This window comes from Ovis canadensis, chromosome 15 (genome assembly GCF_042477335.2).
Source record: "Ovis canadensis isolate MfBH-ARS-UI-01 breed Bighorn chromosome 15, ARS-UI_OviCan_v2, whole genome shotgun sequence".
In the NCBI taxonomy this organism is placed as follows: Eukaryota; Metazoa; Chordata; class Mammalia; order Artiodactyla; family Bovidae; genus Ovis; species Ovis canadensis.
Genome location: NC_091259.1, coordinates 11,300,896 through 11,320,651, shown reverse-complemented (window position 1 = coordinate 11,320,651; position 19,756 = coordinate 11,300,896).

Below are 19,756 nucleotides of genomic sequence, written 5' to 3'. Positions count from 1 at the left end.
CCTTAAGTGAATAATGCAAAGAAATAGAGTAAAACAATAAGTGGGAAAGACTAGAGATCTCTTCAAGAAAACTAGATACCAAGGGAACATTTCATGCAAAGATAGGCACAATAAAGGACAGGCATGGCATGGGCCTAACAGAAGCAGAAGTTGTTAAGAAGAGGTGGCAAGAATACACGGAAGAACTATGCCAAAAAAATCATAATGACCCAGACAGCCACAAAGATGTGATTACTCACCAAGAGCCAGACGTCCTGGATTGCAAAGTCAAGTGGGCCTTAGGAAACATCACTATGAACAAAGCTAGTGGAGGTGATGGAATTCCAGTTGAGCTATTTCAAATCCTGGAAGATGATGCTGTGAAAGTGCTACACTCATTGTGCTGCTAATTTGGAAAACTCAGCAGTGGCCACAGGACTGAAAAAGGTCAGTTTTCATTCCAGTCCCTAAGAAGGGTAATGCCAAAGAATGTTCAAAGTGAAAGTGAAGTCGCTCAATCGTGACTCTTTGTTACCCTATGGACTGTATCCTATTAGGCTACTCCATCCTTGGGATTTTTCAGGCGAGAGTGCTGGAGTGGATTGCCTTTTCCTTCTCTAGGGGATCTTCCTGACACAGGAATTGAACCCGACTCTCCCACATTTCAAGCAGACGCTTTACCATCTGAGTCACCAGGGAAGCCCCAATAATGTTCAAACTACCACACAATTGCACTCATCTCACATGGTAGCAAAGTAATGCTCAAAATTCTCCAAGCCAGGCTTCAACAGTACGTGAGCCAAGAACTTACAGATGTTTAAGCTGGGTTTAGAAAAGGCAGAGGAATCTGAGATCAAATTGTCAAAATCTGTTGGATCATAGAAAAATGAAGAGATTTCCAGAAAAACATCTACTTCTGCTTCATTGACTATAATGAAGTATTTGATATGTGGAACACAACAAACCGTGGAAAAGTCTTAAAGATATGTGAATAACAGACCACCTCACCTACCTCCTGAGAAATCTGTATGCAGGTCTAGAAGCAACTTTAGACCCAGACATGGAACAAAGGACTGGTTCCAAATTGAGAAAAGAATACATCAAGGCTATATGTTGTTACCTTGCTTTTTTAACGTATATAGAGTGTATATCATGCAAAATGCTGGACTGGATGGAGCACAAATGGAATCAAGATTGCTAAGAGGAATATCAATAACCTCAGATATGCAGATTACATCACGCTTATGACAGAACATGAAGAGAAACTAAGGAGCTTCTTGATGAAGATGAAAGAGGAGAGTGAAAAATCTGGCTTAAAACTCAGCATTCATAAAACTAAGATCGTGGCTACTGGATCCATCATTTCATGGCAAATAGATGGGAAACAATGGAAACAGTGACAGACTTTATTTTGGGGGGCTCCAAAATCAGTGCAGATGGTAACTGCAGCCACAAATTTTTTAAAAAAATAAAAGCTTACTACTTTGAAGAAAAGCTTTGACCAACCTAGAGATCATACTAAAAAGCAGAGGCATCGTTTTTCCAACAAATTATGTATAGTCAAATCTGTGGTTTTTCCAGTAGTCATGTATGGATGCAAGAGTTGGACCATAAACAAGGCTGATGCCAAGGTATTGATGCTTTTGGACTGTGGTGTTGAAGACTCTTGGGACTCCTTTGGACTTCAGGAAGATCAAACCAATCAATCCTAAAGTAAATCAATCTTGAATATTCCTTGGAAAAACTGATGCTGAAGCTGGAGCTCCATTACATTGACCACCTGATGTGAAGAACTGACTCATTAGAAAAGATCCTGATGCTGAGAAAAATTGAAGGCAGAAGGAGAAGGGGATAACAGAGGATGAGATGGTTGGATGGTATCACTGACTCCATGGACATGAGTTTGAGCAATCTCCCAGAGATGGTGATGGACAGGGAAGCCTGGAGTGCTCAGTCGATGGGATGGCAAAGAGTCAGAAATGACTGAAAGACTTAACAATAACAACATTTAAAATGTACTAGCATAAACAGGCTTTTTAAAAAAATTGCTATTTTTTTCAGATTTATGCCTCTCTCTATATATATATAGAGAGAGAGAAGGAGAGTTTATTTCTTGTATAACTGCTTTAAGTGCTCTATGAATATATCAGGCTTAAAAATCTGTTCTCTTACGAAAGATAAATTATGCAGCTTCAATATTTTGTTTTATGCACATTTATTTGTGCTTTATTATCTTTATATTTAAATTGGAAATAATAGTATAGGATCCATTATAGGATTTTTGTGGAGAATAAAATCGTTGTTAAATATAAGAATAATGCTAAATGCAGGATAAATACTATATGTGTCTGTTATTCTTATACATAATGTTGCAAGGGTCATTTATGCACTCACCTCTTTGATTTCAACTACAGGATGTAGAAGTGACATCTAGAAGTGGAAATATATGGTCGTTGGTACATATATCTTCAACTTGACTATAATTTTTCAATCTACTCTCTAAATAATTATACTATTTTTTTTTTTTTGAGAATTATGTGGATTCTGCAGTCATACTCCCAAGAATTAGTTATATGACCTTGGCAAGTTATGTCTCTGTGACTCAATTTTCTCACCTGTTAAATAAATATAACAATTATATCAATCGGATTGGGCTGAAATAAAGATTAAATAAGTTATTTGTATAAAACGTTTGAAGAAATGTCTATAAAACATTAACTGTACACTATATGTTAGCAATCAAAATCATTACCAACAACATAGGAAAGTTTTTATTTCTCTACTAGTAGTTGAAATTGCCAGATGTATTTTGGTGTTTGTTTTCTTTCTTTGTTCCTTATCCAGATCAACGCCTGTAAAATAGTACTATAGACTTAGCTTACTTTCTTCTGATTAGTAGACAGGTTAAGTTTGTTTTTCTGAGGGGAAGGAAGTGCCCAGCTTTACCTTCTTCTGTTTCCCATCTCACATGCAATAATTTTAATCCTTAAACTGGTCCTGAAGCCAATTCCTGTTCAAACCTCCTGCTTCCAGCAAGTCAGAGCCTTCATCCTTAATCTCCTCTCTCCATGCAGATAATTATCTTCTTTTTGAATCAGGGTACATTCTTTTAAAGTTTTCTTTTTAAATATCACTTTCATAGTTACTTTATTGCTTTCTTTGGGGATAAAAGGCTTACTTTCAGTCATAAATTTACAGATCATCTTAAAGATAATGAAAAAGAAAAGAAAAGAAGAAAAGAAAATTGTTCTTGGAAAAACAATATATGTTCACTGTAGGCAACATGGTAATAGATGGAAAAGAAGACTACAATAAATAAAAGCCATCTATACTTTTACTAGCAGGAAACCTTTTTTTTAAAACTACTTTATATTTCCATAAAATGAGCTCTAAATAAAATTATGTAGATATTAATGATACTACATTATCAAGCTTCTGAATTGTGGTAAAAGCATATACTGGAGAAGGAAATGGCAACCCACTGGGGAGGGAAATGGAAGCCTACTCCAGTATTCTTGCCGGAAGAATTCCATGGACAGAGAAACCTTGTGGGACAAAGAGTCGGACATGACTGAGTGACTAACACAGAAGCATATTCTCAGAAGAAAGTTTCTCTTCTTAAAAATTTTGTAATATAATATTAAAATAAGTTCAATTAAAAATCATATATAATATTTAAAGATAGTTACAAAATCAATGTAAGAAAACAAATTATAATAATTTAAAAAGCAATATATATATAATTAAGTAGAAAATGGAATAAAATTTGCATTAACATAGTCATGAATTACTTTTATATACACAATAAAATATATAAAACAACTGCTAATGTAAACTAGAAAAGTAGAGTAATTGTACAAAATTTAATGTGAGCAAAAAGATGTAATGATACTTTGTATTTATGATGCTATTAAAATTGAATCTAATTGATATGATGTGCTACAGAATATGTTACCAAAGTGACCACAAAATGATGTATAAGTTGAATAGACAAAGAGCCTTAAAATTTTTTTTGAGAAAATTGCCAAAACTCCTAAAAAAAATATTTCCAGAAGGCTTCAAATTTGAGCTTATTATAAACAATCAATTATACCATATTTGACTCTTTCAGCACTTAATTTTCTTTAAGGAGGAAAATTTTCCAATGCCTTGATATTATATAGCATAGCTCTAATGCAAAAGTACTACAGATACAGTACATAGAATTGGAAATAAATCTCACTCATAAATACGCAAAATATAAAGTAAAATTTTAGCAAATCAAATATAATACATTAGCCATTGCCAAGTAAAAAGTGGAATAATGCTTAAATATTCAGAAAATCTAATCTTTCATGTTAATAAGTAAAAGAAAACCCTATGATTATCTCAGTAGCTAATAAACATATATTTGGTAAATTTTCACATTCTTGAGTAGCTTTTTAAAAAGTCAAACAAGCTCAAAAAGTGTTTACATGATAAAAGTTAATTCTCTTGCTCTCTATGCACTTGCATATTTGTATTTACATATATTTTTGTTGAAATTAAAATAAAACTCTATACTATCTCTAGGACTTCCTTACATCTTGAGTAGAGCTGAAAAGAGTATTTAAAATACTTGCGGGAATATTTGTAATTATGCAATACTATTACATTTCCTAAAGCTATGCTCTTTAGGATGCTAGCTCTACCAGATATTAATAGATATCCATCCTTTGAATAAAATATTCCATGGCCAAATAAGTTTAAAGTGCAGTGTGTTACACAAGTGGACATATTCTTTTGCTGCAAGACTATTTGAGAGAGAGATAAATCATGAATGATTTCTAAAACGTATCTGGCCATGAACTACCCCCAGCTTATGTGTACACTTTCTTTTTCTACTTCTTTAGTGCACAGTGAGGAAATGTATAAATGAATATTTATAGCTAAAAGAAATGTCTTGACTCCTACACTATTGATTTTTAAATTCTTTGCCTAAGAAATTGAATCCTATTGTGTGTTAAAGGATGTTACTCCAAAATTGCTCATATTATTTTCTTTTTAAAGTCATAGTAAGATTATCTTTATAAAAACCTATCCCCTAAACATTTTAATGGAGCTTATTATTTATTTATTTATTTTTTTACTTTACAATACTGTATTGATTTTGCCATACATTGAGATGAATCCACCACGGGTGAACATGCATTCCCAAACATGAACCCCCCTTCCATCTCCCTCCCCATAACATCTCTCTGGGTCACCACCGTGCACCAGCCCCAAACATGCTGTGCCTGCATTGGACATAGACTGGCGATTCGATTCTTACATGATAGTATACATCTTTCAATGCCATTCTCCCAAATCATCCCACCCTCTCCCTCTCCCTCTGAGTCTAAACGTTCGCTCTACACATCTGTGTCTTTTTTGCTGCCTTGCATACAGGGTCGTCATTGCCATCTTTCTAAATTCCATATATATGTGTTAGTATACTGTATTGGTGTTTTTCTTTCTGGCTTACTTCACTCTGTATAATTGGCTCCAGTTTCATCCATCTCATCAGAACTGATTCAACTGCATTCTTTTTAACAGCTGATTAATACTCCATTGTGTATATGTACCACAGCTTTCTTATCCATTCATCTGCTGATGGATATCTAGGTTGTTTCCATGTCCTGGCTATTATAAACAGTGCTGCGATGAACATTGGGGTACATGTGTCTCTTTCAATTCTGGTTTCCTCAGTGTGTATGCCCAGCAGTGGGATTGCTGGGTCATAAGGCAGATCTATTTACAATTTTTAAGGAATCTCCACACTGTTCTCCATAGTGGCTATACTAGTTTGCATTCCCACCAACAGTGTAGGAGGGTTCCCTTTTCTCCACACCCTCTCCAGCATTTATTACTTGCAGATTTTTGGATCGCAGACACTCTGACTGGTGTGAAGTGGTACCTCATCGTGGTTTTGATTTGCATTTCTCTAATAATGAATGATGTTGAGCATCTTTTCATGTGTTTGTTAGCCATCCATATGTCTTCTTTGGAGAAATGTCTATTTAGTTCTTTGGCCCATTTTTTGATTGGGTTGTTTATTTTTCTGGAATTGAGCTGCAGAAGTTGCTTGTATATTTTTGAGATTAGTTGTTTGTCAGTTGCTTCATTTGCTATTATTTTCTCCCATTCAGAAGGCTGTCTTTTCACCTTGCTTATAGTTTCCTTTGTTGTGCAGAAGCTTTTAATTGTAATTAGATCCCATTTGTTTATTTTTGCTTTTATTTCCAGAATTCTGGGAGGTGGATCATAGAGGATACTGCTGTGATTTATGTCGGAGAGTGTTCTGCCTATGTTCTCCTTTAGGAGTTTTATAATTTCTGGTCTTTCATTTAGATCTTTAATCCATTTTGAGTTTATTTTTGTGTGCGGTGTTAGAAAGTGATCTAGTTTCATTCTTCTACAAGTGGTTGACCAGTTTTCCCAGCACCATTTGCTAAAGAGATCGTCTTTACTCCATTGTATATTCTTGCCTCCTTTGTCAAAGATAAGGTGTCCATATGTGTGTGGATTTATCTCTGGGCTTTCTATTTTGTTGCATTGATCTATATGTCTGTCTTTGTGCCAGTACCATACTGTCTTGATGACTGCGGCTTTGTAGTAGAGCCTGAAGTCAGGCAAGTTGATTCCTCCAGTTCCATTCTTCTTTCTCAAGATTGCTTTGGCTATTCTAGGTTTTTTGTATTTCCATACAAATCTTGAAATTATTTGTTCTACTTCTGTGCAAAATATCTCTGGTAGCTTGATAGGGATTGCATTGAATTTGTAAATTGCTTTGGGTAGTATACTCATTTTCACTATATTGATTCTTCTGATCTATGAACGTGGTATATTTTTCCATCCATTAGTGTCCTCTTTGATTTCTTTCATCAGTGTTTTATAGTTTTCTATATATAGGTCTTTAGTTTCTTTAGGTAGATATATTCCTAAGTATTTTATTCTTTTCGTTGCAATGATGAATGGAATTGTTTCCTTAATTTCTTTTTCTACTTTCTCATTATTCGTGTATAGGAATGCAAGGGATTTCTGTGTGTTGATTTTATATCCTGCAACTTTACTATATTCATTGATTAGCTCTAGTAATTTTCTGGTGGAGTCTTTAGGGTTTTCCATATTATTTTCTTAAACTGGATATTATAATTGTGCATGTCTAAAAGTCTTTTGCCTTAAACTATTCCTTTAAATTTCCATTTAAAATGAAATGTGAACAATGTAAGTTTTATGCGTGTATGACCAACCTAGATAGCATATTGAAAAACAGAAACATTATTTTTCCAACAAAGGTCCGTCTAGTCAAGGCTATGATTTTTCCAGTGGTCATGTATGGATGTGAGAGTTAGATTCTGAAGAAGGCTGAGCACCGAAGCATTGATGTTTTTGAACTGTGGTGTTGGAGAAGACTCTTGAGGGTCCCTTGGACTTCATGGAGATCCAACCAGTCCATTCTGAAGGAGATCAGCCCTGGGATTTCTTTGGAGGGAATGATGCTGAAGCTGAAACTCCAGTACTTTGGCCACCTCATGCGAAGAGTTGACTCATTGGAAAAGACTCTGATGCTGGGAGGGATTGGGGGCAGGAGGAGAAGGGGATTACAGAGGATGAGATGGCTGGATGGTATCACTGACTCGATGGACGTGAGTCTGAGTGAACTCCGGGAGTTGGTGATGGACCGGGAGGCTTGGTGTGCTGCAATTCATGGGGTGGCAAAGAATCAGACACGACTGAGCGACTTAACTGAACTTAACTGAAGCTATCTTTATAGCATAGTATCATTGTTATAATTATGTTTATTTTTTTAAAACTGAACTGACTGAACCTTCCTGCATTGTATAAATTTTCTTGGAATGTCTTTTAAGTGACAGACACCTTCTAGAAATGGGTTATTCAAAGCTGAATAAAGTAGGTTGGTAAAGACTTAATTTCAATCTCTTTACAGCACATAATCCAAGGCAGGAATTGCTTAATTTTTAAGGATGTGATCCTCTTTCTGAGTATGCAACTTCAAAATATATTGACTTATTATAAAGTTTTATAAAGTTTTTCTGTAATTATAAAACTTACCTTTTTGAAAACTTGAAACCTTGTGATATTGGGAACCTTTATGTCATAGGATCCAAAACCTAAAACATCTTTTTATGGGTACAAATACTGTGGTGTCATAATTTCATGCTCAGATTGAGGGCAAAGTTAGATTTTATAGCAGCTATGAAGTTTGACCCACCATATTTGTCATCATCACTAAGATTTATTGAGTCTTAGGGGAAAAATATCTTACAGTGATAGGAGTCTAAAACTTGAAGTGTTCAGATAGAACCTTTAGAAGTAACTTATCTTCACCCCTTGGTGAAAAAAAAAGATAACTTTTGTTCTGGTATATTTCATGCTAAAAACCTGAGGGACAAAATGTTTACTCTGTAGTATAATAATAGATCTGTGCTTGTTACCCATTTACTATTGGTTAGTGAAGAAAACTGATACAGTTTTCCTTTAGGATTAACAAAGTTATATGAGTTCCACTAATCTTATATTGCATTACTTTGCCATTACATGTCATGGAATGGAAAAATAAAGTAATTTAAAATTTATATTTTAGCAAAGTGTATGTATATATAAAGTTACTACTTTAACAAATCCTTTCATGAATCACAGTCTTGTAATGGATAGAGTCTTGTGTAACTCAATGAAGCTATGAGCCATGTCATGAAAGGCCAGTCAAGACATATGGAACATAATAAAGCATTTTGACAAAATGTAACAAATTGGAGCAGGAAATGGCAGCCCACTCCAGTGTTCTTGCCTAGGGAATCTCACAAAAACTATGAAAAGGCAAAAAGATACATCAGAAAATGAGTCACAAGGGCAGACAGTGTCTAATATGCTACTGGGGAAGAGCATAGGTCAAGTACAAATAGTTCCAGAATGAATGAAGCAGCTGGGTCAAAGCGGAAACAACCCTCAATTGTTGGTATGTCCAGTGGCAAAAGTAAATTCTGATGGTGTAAAGAACAATATTGCATAGAAACCTGTAATGTTAGGTCCAAGAATCAAGGTAAATTGTATGTGGTCAACCAGGAGATAGCAAGAGTGAACATCAACAACATAAGAGTCAGTGGACTAGAATGGGAGAAATTAATTCAGATGACCATTATATCTACTACTGTTGGCAAGAATCCCTTAGAAGAAATAGAGTAGCCCTTATAGTCAACAAAAGAGTCTGAAATCCAGTATTTAGTGCAGTTTCAAAAAAGACAGAATGATCTCAATTCATTTCCAAGCAAACCACTGAAGATCACAGCAATCCAAGTCTGTGCTCCAAACAGTGATGCCAAAGAAGCTGAAGCTGAACAGTACTATGATGACCTACAAGACCGTCCAGAACTATCACACACACACACAAAGTATTTTTTATAATAGGGGATTGAAATGCAAAATTAGGAAGTCAAGAGTACAAAATGAAGTAGGGCAAAGGATTACATTTCTGTCAAGAGAACACACTGGAAATAGCAAACACCCTTTTCCAGCAACACAAGAGACAATTCTAAAAAAGGAAATCACTAGATAGTCAATACTGATCAGCTTGATTATATATTCTTAGCAGTTAGAGAAGTTCTATACAAGTCAAAAAAAAACAAAACCCAGAGCTGACTGCAACTCAGATCTTTAGCTCCACATTGCAAAATTCAGGCTTAAATTGATGAAAGTAGCAAAACCCACTCGGCTTTTCAGATATGTTCATTTCAGCTCAGTTCAGTCCCTCAGTTAAGTTGGACTCTTTGCAACCCCATGGACTACAGCATGCCAGGCTTCCCTGTCCATCACCAACTCCTGGAGCTTACTCAAACTCATGTCCATCGAGTCAGTAATAATGTCCAGCCATCTCATCCTCTGTCATCCCCTTCTCCTCCCACCTTCAATCTTTCCCAGGATCAGGGTTGTTTCCAATGAGTCAGTTCTTCGAATCAGATGGCCTGCATATTGGAGCTTCAGCTTCAGCATCAATCCTTTCAATGAGTATTCAGGACCAATTTCCTCTAAGATTGACTGGTTGTATCTCCTTGCAGCCCAAGGGACTCTCAAGAGTCTTCTCCAACACCACAGTTCAAAAGCATCAATTCTTCAGCGCTCAGCTTTCTTTACAGTCCAATTCTCAAATTCATGCATGGCTACTCAAAAAATAATAATTAGACTGGATGGACCTTTGTCAGGAAAGTAATGCCTGCTTTTTAATATGTTGTCTAGGTTTGTCATAGTTTTTCTTCCGGGGAACAACTGTCTTTTAATTCTGTGGCTACAGTCATCATCTGCAGTGATTTAGGAGTCCAAGAAAATAGTCTGTCACTGTTTCCATTTTTTTCCACATCTATTTGCCATGAAGTGATAGGACCAGATGTCATGATCTTTGTTTTTCGAATGTTGAGTTTTAAGCCAGCTTGTTCACTCTTCTTTCACTTTCATCAAGAGACTCTTTAGTGCCTCTTCACTTTCTGCCATAAAGGGAGTGTGATCTGCATATCTGAGGTTATTGATATTTCTTCTGGCACTCTTGATTCCCACTTGTGCTTCAATCACCCTACCAGTTAGCATGATGCACTGCACATATAAGTTAAATAAACCAGGTGACAATAAACAGCCTTGACATACTCCTTTCCCTATTTGGAACCAGTTTGTTTTTTCATATCTGGTTCTAACTGTTGCTTCTTGACCTGCAGATTTCTCAGGAGGCAGGTAAGATGGTATGATAGTCCCATCTCTTTAAGAAATTTTTGCAGTTTCCTGTGATCCACACAGTCAGAAGCTTTAGCATAGTTAATGAAGCAAATAGATGTGTTTGGAATTTTCTTGCATTTTCTTTGATCCATTGGATGCTGGCAATTTGATCTCTGGTTCCTCTTCCTTTTCTAAATCCAGCTTGAACATCTGGAAATTCTTATTTCATGTACTGTTGAAGCCTAGGTTAGAGAATTTTGAGTATTAGTTTACTAGTGTGTGAGATGAGTGCAATTGTGCTGTAGTTTGAATATTCTTTAGCATTTGCCTTCTTTGGGATTGGAATGAAAACTGATCTTTTCCAGTTCTGTGGCAACCGTTGAGTTTTCCACATTTGCTGGCATATTGAGTGCAGCATTTTAACAGCACTATTTTTGGGGGATGTGAAATAGCTCAACTGGAATTCTATCAACTCCATTAGCTTTGTTTGTATGATGCTTCCTAAGGCCCATTTGACTTTGCATTCCAGGATGTCTGGTTCTAGATGAGTGACTACACCATTGTGTTGACCTGAGTCATTAAGAAATTTTTTTTGTATAGTTCTTCTGTATATTTGTGATACCTCTTCTAAATACCTTCTGCCTCTGTTAGGTCTAGACCATTTGGTCCTTTATTGTGGCCATCTTTGCATGAAATATTCCCTTGGTAACTCTAATTTTCTGGAGGACATCTTTAGTCTTTCCCATTTTATTTTTTTTCCTCTATTTCTTTGCATTTTTCTCTTAGGAAGGCTTTCTTATCTCTCCTTACCATTCTTTGGAATTCTGCATTCAGATGGATATATCTATCTTTTCTTTCCTCTTTTGCCTTCCGCTTTTCTTCTTTTCTCAGCTGTTCAAAAGGCCTCCTCAGACAAGTACTTTACCTTTTTGCATTTTTTTCCCCTTTGGGATGGTTTAGATCACTGCCTCCTGTACATTAAGAACTTTGTCCATAGTTCTTCAGGCACTCCATCAGATGTAATCCATTGAATCTATTTGTCACTTCCCCTGTATAATTGTAAGGGATTTGATTTAGGTCATACCTGAATGCTCTAGTGGTTTTCCCTACTTTCTTCAAGTTTGATTTTTGCAACAAGAAGTTCATGATTTGAGCCACATTCTCCTCCCAGCCTTGTATTTCCTGAATGTATGTAGCTTCTTCATTTTTACCTGCAAAGAATATAATCAATCTGATTTTGGTATTGACTTCCTGATGATGTCCATGTGTAAAGTCTTCTCTTGTGTTGTTGGAAGAGGGTGTTTGCTATGACCAGTGCATTTGCTATGACCAGTGTTTTCTCTTGACAAAACTCTATTAGACTTTTCCCCACTTTATTTTGCACTCCAAGGACAAATTTGCCTGTTACTCCCAGAAGCTCTTGATTTCCTACATTTGCAGTCCCATTCCCTATGAGGAAAAGGTAGTTTGAGCATTCTTTTGCACTGCCTTTCTTTGGAATTGGAATGAAAACTGACCTTTTCCAGTCCTGTGGCCACTGCTGAGTTTTCCAAACTTGCTGGCATATTGAGTGCAGCACTTTCAGAGCATCATCTTTCAGGATTTGAAACAGCTCAACTGGAATTCCATCACCTCCATTAGCTTTGTTCCTAGTGATGTTTTCTAAGGCCCACTTGACTTCACATTCCAAGATGTCTGGCTCTAGATTAGTGATCACATCATCATGATTATCTGGGTCTTGAAGATCTTTTTTGTACAGTTCTTCCATGTATTCTTGCCACCTCTTCTTAATATCTTCTGCTTCTGTTAGGTCCAGACCACTTCTGTCCTTTATCGAGCCCATTTTTGCATGAAATGTTCCCTTGGTATCTCTAATTTTCTTGAAGAGATCTCTAGTCTTTCCCATTCTGTTGTTTTCCTCTATTTCTTTGGATTGATAGCTGAAGAAGGCTTCTTTATCTCTTCTTGCTATTCTTTGGAATACTCAAACTACCACACAATTGCACTCATCTCACATGCTAGTAAAGTAATGCTCAAAATTCTCCAAGCCAGACTTCAGCAATACATGAACCATGAACTTCATGATGTTCAAGCTGGTTTTAGAAAAGGCAGAGGAACCAGAGATCAAATTGCCAACATCCACCAGATCATGGAAAAAGCAAGAGAGTTCCAGAAAAACATCTATTTCTGCTTTATTGACTATGCCAAAGCCTTTGGCTGTGTGGATCACAATAAACTGTGCAAAATTCTGAGAGAGATGGGAATACCAGACCACCTGACCTGCCTCTTGAGAAATCTGTATGCAGGTCAGGAAGCAACAGTTAGAATTAGACATGGGACAACAGACTGGTTCCAAATACGAAAAGGAATATGTCAAGGCTGTATATTGTCACCCTACTCATTTAACTTATATGCAGAGTACATCATGAGAAACGCTGGACTGGAAGAAACACAAGCTGGAATCAAGACTGCCGGGAGAAATATCAATAACCTCAGATATGCAGATGACACCACCCTTATGGCAGAAAGTGGAGAGGAGCTAAAAAGCCTCTTGATGAAAGTGAAAGTGGGGAGTGACAAAGTTGGCTTAAAGCTCAACATTCAGAAAATGAAGATCATGGCATCTGGTTCCATCACTTCATATGAAATAGATGGGGAAACAGTGTCAGACTTTATTGTTTTGGTCTCCAAAATCACTGCAGATGGTGATTGAAGCCATGAAATTAAAAGACACTTACTCCTTGGAAGAAAAGTTATGACCAACCTAGATAGTATATTCAAAAGCAGAGACATTACTTTGCCGACTAAGTTCTGTCTAGTCAAGGCTATGGTTTTTCCCGTGGTCATGTATGGATGTGAGAGTTGGACTGTGAAGAAGGCTGAGCGCTGAAGAATTGATGCTTTTGAACTGTGGTGTTGGAGAAGACTCTTGAGGGTCCCTTGGCCTGCAAGGAGATCCAACTAGTCCACTCTGAAGGAGCTCAGCCCTGGGATTTCTTTGGAAGGAATGATGCTAAAGCTGAAGCTCCAGTACTTTGGACACCTCATGCGAAGAGTTGACTCATTGGAAAAGACTTTGATGCTGGGAGGGATTGGGGGCAGGAGGAGAAGGGGACAACAGAGGATGAGATGGCTGGATGGCATCATGAACTCGATGGATGTGAGTCTGAGTGAACTCTGGGAGCTGGTGATGGACAACGAGGCCTGGCGTGCTGCGATTCATGGGGTCTCAAAGAGTTGGACACGACTGAGCAACTGAACTGAACTGAACTGATGAGGAAAAGGACATCTTTTTTGGTGTTAGTTCTAAAGGTCTTGTAGGTCATCACAGAACTGTTCAACTTCAACTTTTTTGGCATTACTGGTTAGATTACTGGTTATACTTTGGCATTACTGGTTAGATTACTGGTTAGACTTCAACTTTTTTGGCATTAATGGTTAGACTTAGATTACTGTGATATTGCATGGCTTGCCTTGGAAATATGTAGAGATTATCCTGTCATTTTTAAGACTGCACTTAAATAGTGGATTTTGGACTCTTTTGTTTACTATGAGAGGTAATTCATTTCTTCTAAGGGATTCTTGCCCACAGAAGTAGGTACAATGGCCACCTGAATTAAATTTGCTCATTCAGGTCCATTTTAGTTCACTGACTCCTTAAGTGTCATGTTAACTCTTGACATCTTCTGTTTGACTACTTCCAATTTACCTTGATTCTTGGACCTAACTTTCCAGGTTCCCATGCATTACTGTTCTTTACAGCATTGGGCTTTACTGCCATCATGAGGCACATCTACAGCCAAGCATTGTTTTCACTTTGGCTCATCCTCTTTATTCTTTCTGTAGCTATTTCTCCACTCTTCTCCACTAGCACATTGGATACTTTACCTGGGGAGTTCATTTTTCTGTGTCATATCTTTTTGCCTTTTCATACTGTTCATGGGGTTCTCAAGGCAAGAATACTGCAGTGGTTTGCCATTCCCTCTTCCAGTGGATAACATTTTGTCAGAACTCTGTACCATAATCCATCTGTCTTGGGTGGCTCTACACACACAATGAGCATGACTCATTGTTTCATTGTGTTATGCAAGGCTGCAATCCCTGTGGTCTGTTTCTTTAGTTTTCCATAATTGTAGTTTTCATTCTGGCTGTCCTCTGTTATATAAGGACAAGAGACTTGCCTGGACCTAAATCAAATCCCTTACAATTATACATGGAGGTGATGAATAGATTCAAGGGGTTAGATCTGGCTGACAGAGTGCCTAAAGAACTGTGGATGATGGTTCATAACATTGTACAGGATGCGGTGATCAAAACTATCCCAAAGAAAAATGAATAGAAGAAGGCAAAGTGGTTTTCTGAAAAGGTTTTACAAATAGCTGAGAAAAGAAGAGAAGTGAAAGGCAAGCTGCTGCTAAGTCACTTCAGTCCTGTCTGATTTTTAGTGACTCCATGGACTGTAGCCTACCAGGCTCCTCCATCCATGGGATTTCCAGGCAAGAGTACTGGAGTGGGGTGCCATTGCCTTCTCTGGAAAGGCAAGAGATAAATGGAAAGATATATTCAACAGAATTCAGAGTTCCGTAGAATAGCAAGGAGAGATATGAAGCCTTTCTAAATTGAAAAGTGCAAAGAGAGAGGAAAGCAATAGAACTGAAAAAGACTAGAAATCTCTCTGTTTTCTGAGAAACTTCTATGCAAGTCAAGAAGCATCATTTAGAACCAGAAATGCAACAACTGAGTGGTAGAAAATTGGGAAAGGAATACAACCAGGCTGTATATTGTTACCCTGCTTATTTAACTTACAAGCAGAGTACATATTGTGAAATGCTGGGCTGAATGAATCACAAATTGAAATCAATTTGACTGGAGAAATATCAACAACCTCAGATATGTAAATGACAGCACTCTAATGGCAGAAAGTGAAGAGAAGCTAAATGAGCCTCTTGATGAAGGTGAAAAAGGAGAGTGAAAAAGCTAGCTTGAAACTCAATATTCAAAAAACGAAGATCATGGCATCCAGTCCCATCAGTTCAGTTCAGTCACTCAGTCTTGTCCAACTCTTTGAGACTCCATGAATCGCAGCACACCAGGCCTCCCTGTCCATCACCAACTCCTGGAGTTCACTCAGACTCACGTCCATCGAGTCAGTGATGCCATCCAGCCATCTCATCCTCTGTCGTCCCCTTCTCCTCCTGCCCCCAATCCCTCCCAGCATCAGAGTCTTTTCCAATGAGTCAACTCTTCACATCAGGTGGCCAAAGTACTGGAGTTTCAGCTTTAGCATCATCCGCTCCAAAGAAATCCCAGGGCTGATCTCCTTCAGAATGGACTGGTTCAGAATGGACTCTTGCAGTCCAAGGGACTTTCAAGAGTCTTCTTCAACACCACAGTTCAAAAGCATCAATTCTTCAGTGCTCAGCTTTCTTCAGAGTCCAACTCTCATATCCATATATGACTACTGGAAAAAACATAACCTTGACTAGATGGATCTTTGTTAGCAAAGTCATGTCTCTGCTCTTCAACATGCTATCTAGGTTGGTCACAACTTTTCTTCCAAGGAGTAAGCGTCTTTTAATTTCATGGCTGCAGTCACGATCTACAGTGATTTTGGAGCCCCCACAAATAAAGTCTGACACTGTTTTCACTGTTTCCCCATCTATGTCCCATGAAGTGACGGGATCAGATGCCATGATCTTCATTTTCTGAATGTTGAGCTTTAAGCCAACTTTTTCACTCTCCACTTTCACTTTCACCAAGAGGCTTTTTAGTTCCAGTCCCATCACTTCATGGGAAATAGGAAAAAAGTGGAAATAGTAACATATTTATTTTCTTGGGCTCCCAAATCACTTTCAGGTGATTACTGCAACCATGAAATTAAAAGACACTTGCTCCCTCGAAGAAAACTCATAACCAAACTAGAAAGCATATTAAAAGGCACAGATATCACATTGCCAATAAACGTCCATTTAGTCAAAGCTATGATTTCTGTGGTAGTCACGTACAGTTGTAAGTGTTGGACCATAAAGAAGGTTGAGCCCCAAAGAACTGATGTTTTTGAATTGTGGTACTAAAGAATACTCTTGAGAGTTTGTTAGACTGCAAGTAGATCAATCCTGTTTATTCCTAAAGGAAATAAACCCTGAATATTCATTGAAAAGACTGATGCTGAAGCTGAAGTTCTGATATTTTGGCCACTTATGCAAAGGGCCAATTCTTGGAGAGGACCCAGATGTTGGGAATGTTGAAGGCTAAAGGAGAAGATGGTTGGATACCATCAATGACTCAATGTATATGAATCTGAGCAAATTGTTAGAGATAGTAAAGGACAGAGGAGCTTGTCTTGCCTCAGTCTATGAGGTCACAAAGAGTTAAACACAGTTTAGTAACTAAACAACAACAACAACTTTAACAAAGCAAAGTTATTTTTGGCTATTTTGTGTTTGTGACACATGGGCCACTAAATATACAGATGTAAGTTTGGGGATTTCTAAACCAGAACCAATTAGTGGGGAAAACCTTTCAGCAATGATCCCCCATTTAGAAATGTACAATATGCAAGGCTGATGATTTTATACAAAACACACTAAAAATGCATAGAAATAGACATGAATCATTCCTATTTGTAGGAAAATGTGGAGGATATTTCCCTTAGCAATTGATTGCCCTGAGGGAAAATAAGCAGTAAATATTAAATTATCCATGGAAATAAGACTGAATTGCAAAACCTTCAAAATGTAGCACATTTTAGCCTGACTCTAATTACTATTGCAAAGTTTAAACTATTCATATCCATTTACAATAATATATTAAAATATTTCCACTTCTTTAAATGAAGTGGAAGTCTATAATGAAGCTACTATGAATCCCAGCAGAAAAATAGTTACTAATATTGGCAATTTATTAATTTTTTTTTAGGAGAGGCAAAACCATGATCTCAAAGAATTCTTACTTTGTGACCATATTTTGTTCTTTTTTTTTTTTTTTTTTTGCTTTGACTGTTTTTTTTTTTTTTTTTACTTTATTTTACTTTACAATACTGTATTGGTTCTGCCATACATCAACATGAATCTGCTACGGGTGTACACGTGTTCCTAATCCTGAACCCCCCTCCCACGTCCCTCCCCATACCATCTCTCTGGGCCAGACAGTGCAGGGCTCTTCAATAGTGCTTTCTCTGAAGTGTACTTATGATGTTGAAATTTTTTATAAAGTCATTTTCTGACTTGATATTACATATTAAATGCAGAGTTGAACATGGTTGAACAATTTGGTTTCTTGGAAACCCTAAAAATAAATTAGGATAGCAGCAGCAAGTCAGTTTTAAGTTGCTTTAAGCATTTTGCGCTCATGCATTATAATACTTGGCCAAGGTGATGCAAGTTGATTGCAAGTAAAACAATATTTTAAAACAACACACAGGACAAGTATCTTAAGTAACTAAAATGTTTGTTTTAGGCACTAAAATTGCAAATTGCAAATTCTGAAGCAGTTTAGTTTGAAAGGGGAAAAAGAATTATACCTAGTTCAGTCCCTTGATCGCGAACACTCCTTGGGGAGAAAAATGGTAAGTCACTCCAGTAATATTGCCAGAATAATCCCATGGGTGAGGAACTTAATGGGCTATAGTCTATGTGGTCACAAAGAATCTTTCATAACTGAGTACACATGCACCCAGCTAAACTTGAAGTTACTCAAAGCTATGTGTCATCGAATATGACAATTTCCTAAAGTTTACTAATACTAGCTAAAAAGCTCATCCATTTTCAGTCCTCCTTTGAAAGTAAAAGAACTATGTTTCTATCCTCCATAAACATTCAGAAAAAATTAAGCAAGTAGTGGACACATCAGGTTTTAAAGATGGAGAGTTAGTTTATATTACATTTATCTACAACTGTTGTTTAAATTTCCTTCTTTTATTATCTTAAAAAAAGATCATGGTAATGGTTCTGTTTCTCTGGAAAACCCTGAATAAGTATTATAAAGGAACACATTTTTAAAAAGGGCTTCCCTGATAGCTCAGTTGGAAAAGAATCTGCCTGCAATTCATGAGATCCTAGTACATTTCCTCGGTTGGGAAGATCCTCTGGAGAAGGGATAGCCTACCCACTCCAGTATTCTTAGGCTTCCCTTGTGGCTCAGCTGGTAAAGAATCTGCCTGCAGTGCAGGAGACCTGGGTTTGATCCCTGGGTTGGGAAGATCCCCTGGAGAAGGGAAAGGATACCTACTCCAGTATTCTGACCTAGAGATATAGTCCAAGGGGTCACAAAGAGGCAGACAGGACTGAGCGACTTTAACACATTTTTTTTAAAATCCAAAACATTCCATTCTTTTCCTCTTCAATAATCTTTTTGTTTGCCCTATTAAGATAACACACAATTATGAAATATTTCTTTAGGAAAAAGGATAAAACTGTTTTGGAGACAAAATGTTTGTGATTGTTTCTTTTTCTGTCTTTAATGTCACTTACACCCAGAGATTTACTTTTCCTTGTGTTGTTCAGTCTCTCAGTCATGTTTGACTCTTTGCAACTTCATGGACTATAGCATCCCAGGCCTCCCTACCCCTCACCATCTCTCAGAGTTGGCTCAAACTCATGTCGTTGAGTCGGTGATGCTATTCAAACATTTCATCTTTTGTTGTACCCTTTTCCTTCTGTCTTGTCTCAATTTTATTTCATAAGTGAAACACATATATCTATTATGATGATCATCTTTCCGGCACATTGATTCTGATGTGCCTATTTCATTTATTATGGCTGTTATGGCTCCCTATGGAAATCTTGTCAACTATTTCTGCATTCGTTTCTCTAAATTAGTTAGATTGTCTCAAATTCTTTCATCTTTGATGTATACTAGATCTGGAACAATAATATCAGTGCATGCAAACTTGCTTGAGTTTATATGAATTCTCTTTTCTCTTAATCAGATAAATGATATTTCAACAATCCAATCAGAAAGTTCTACTTGATTAAAAAAAAAAGTCCTAGAAAAAGTTAAGAAATGTATATTTATCTCCATTCATAACTGAACTGCTCCTTTACATAGTATTTGTCAT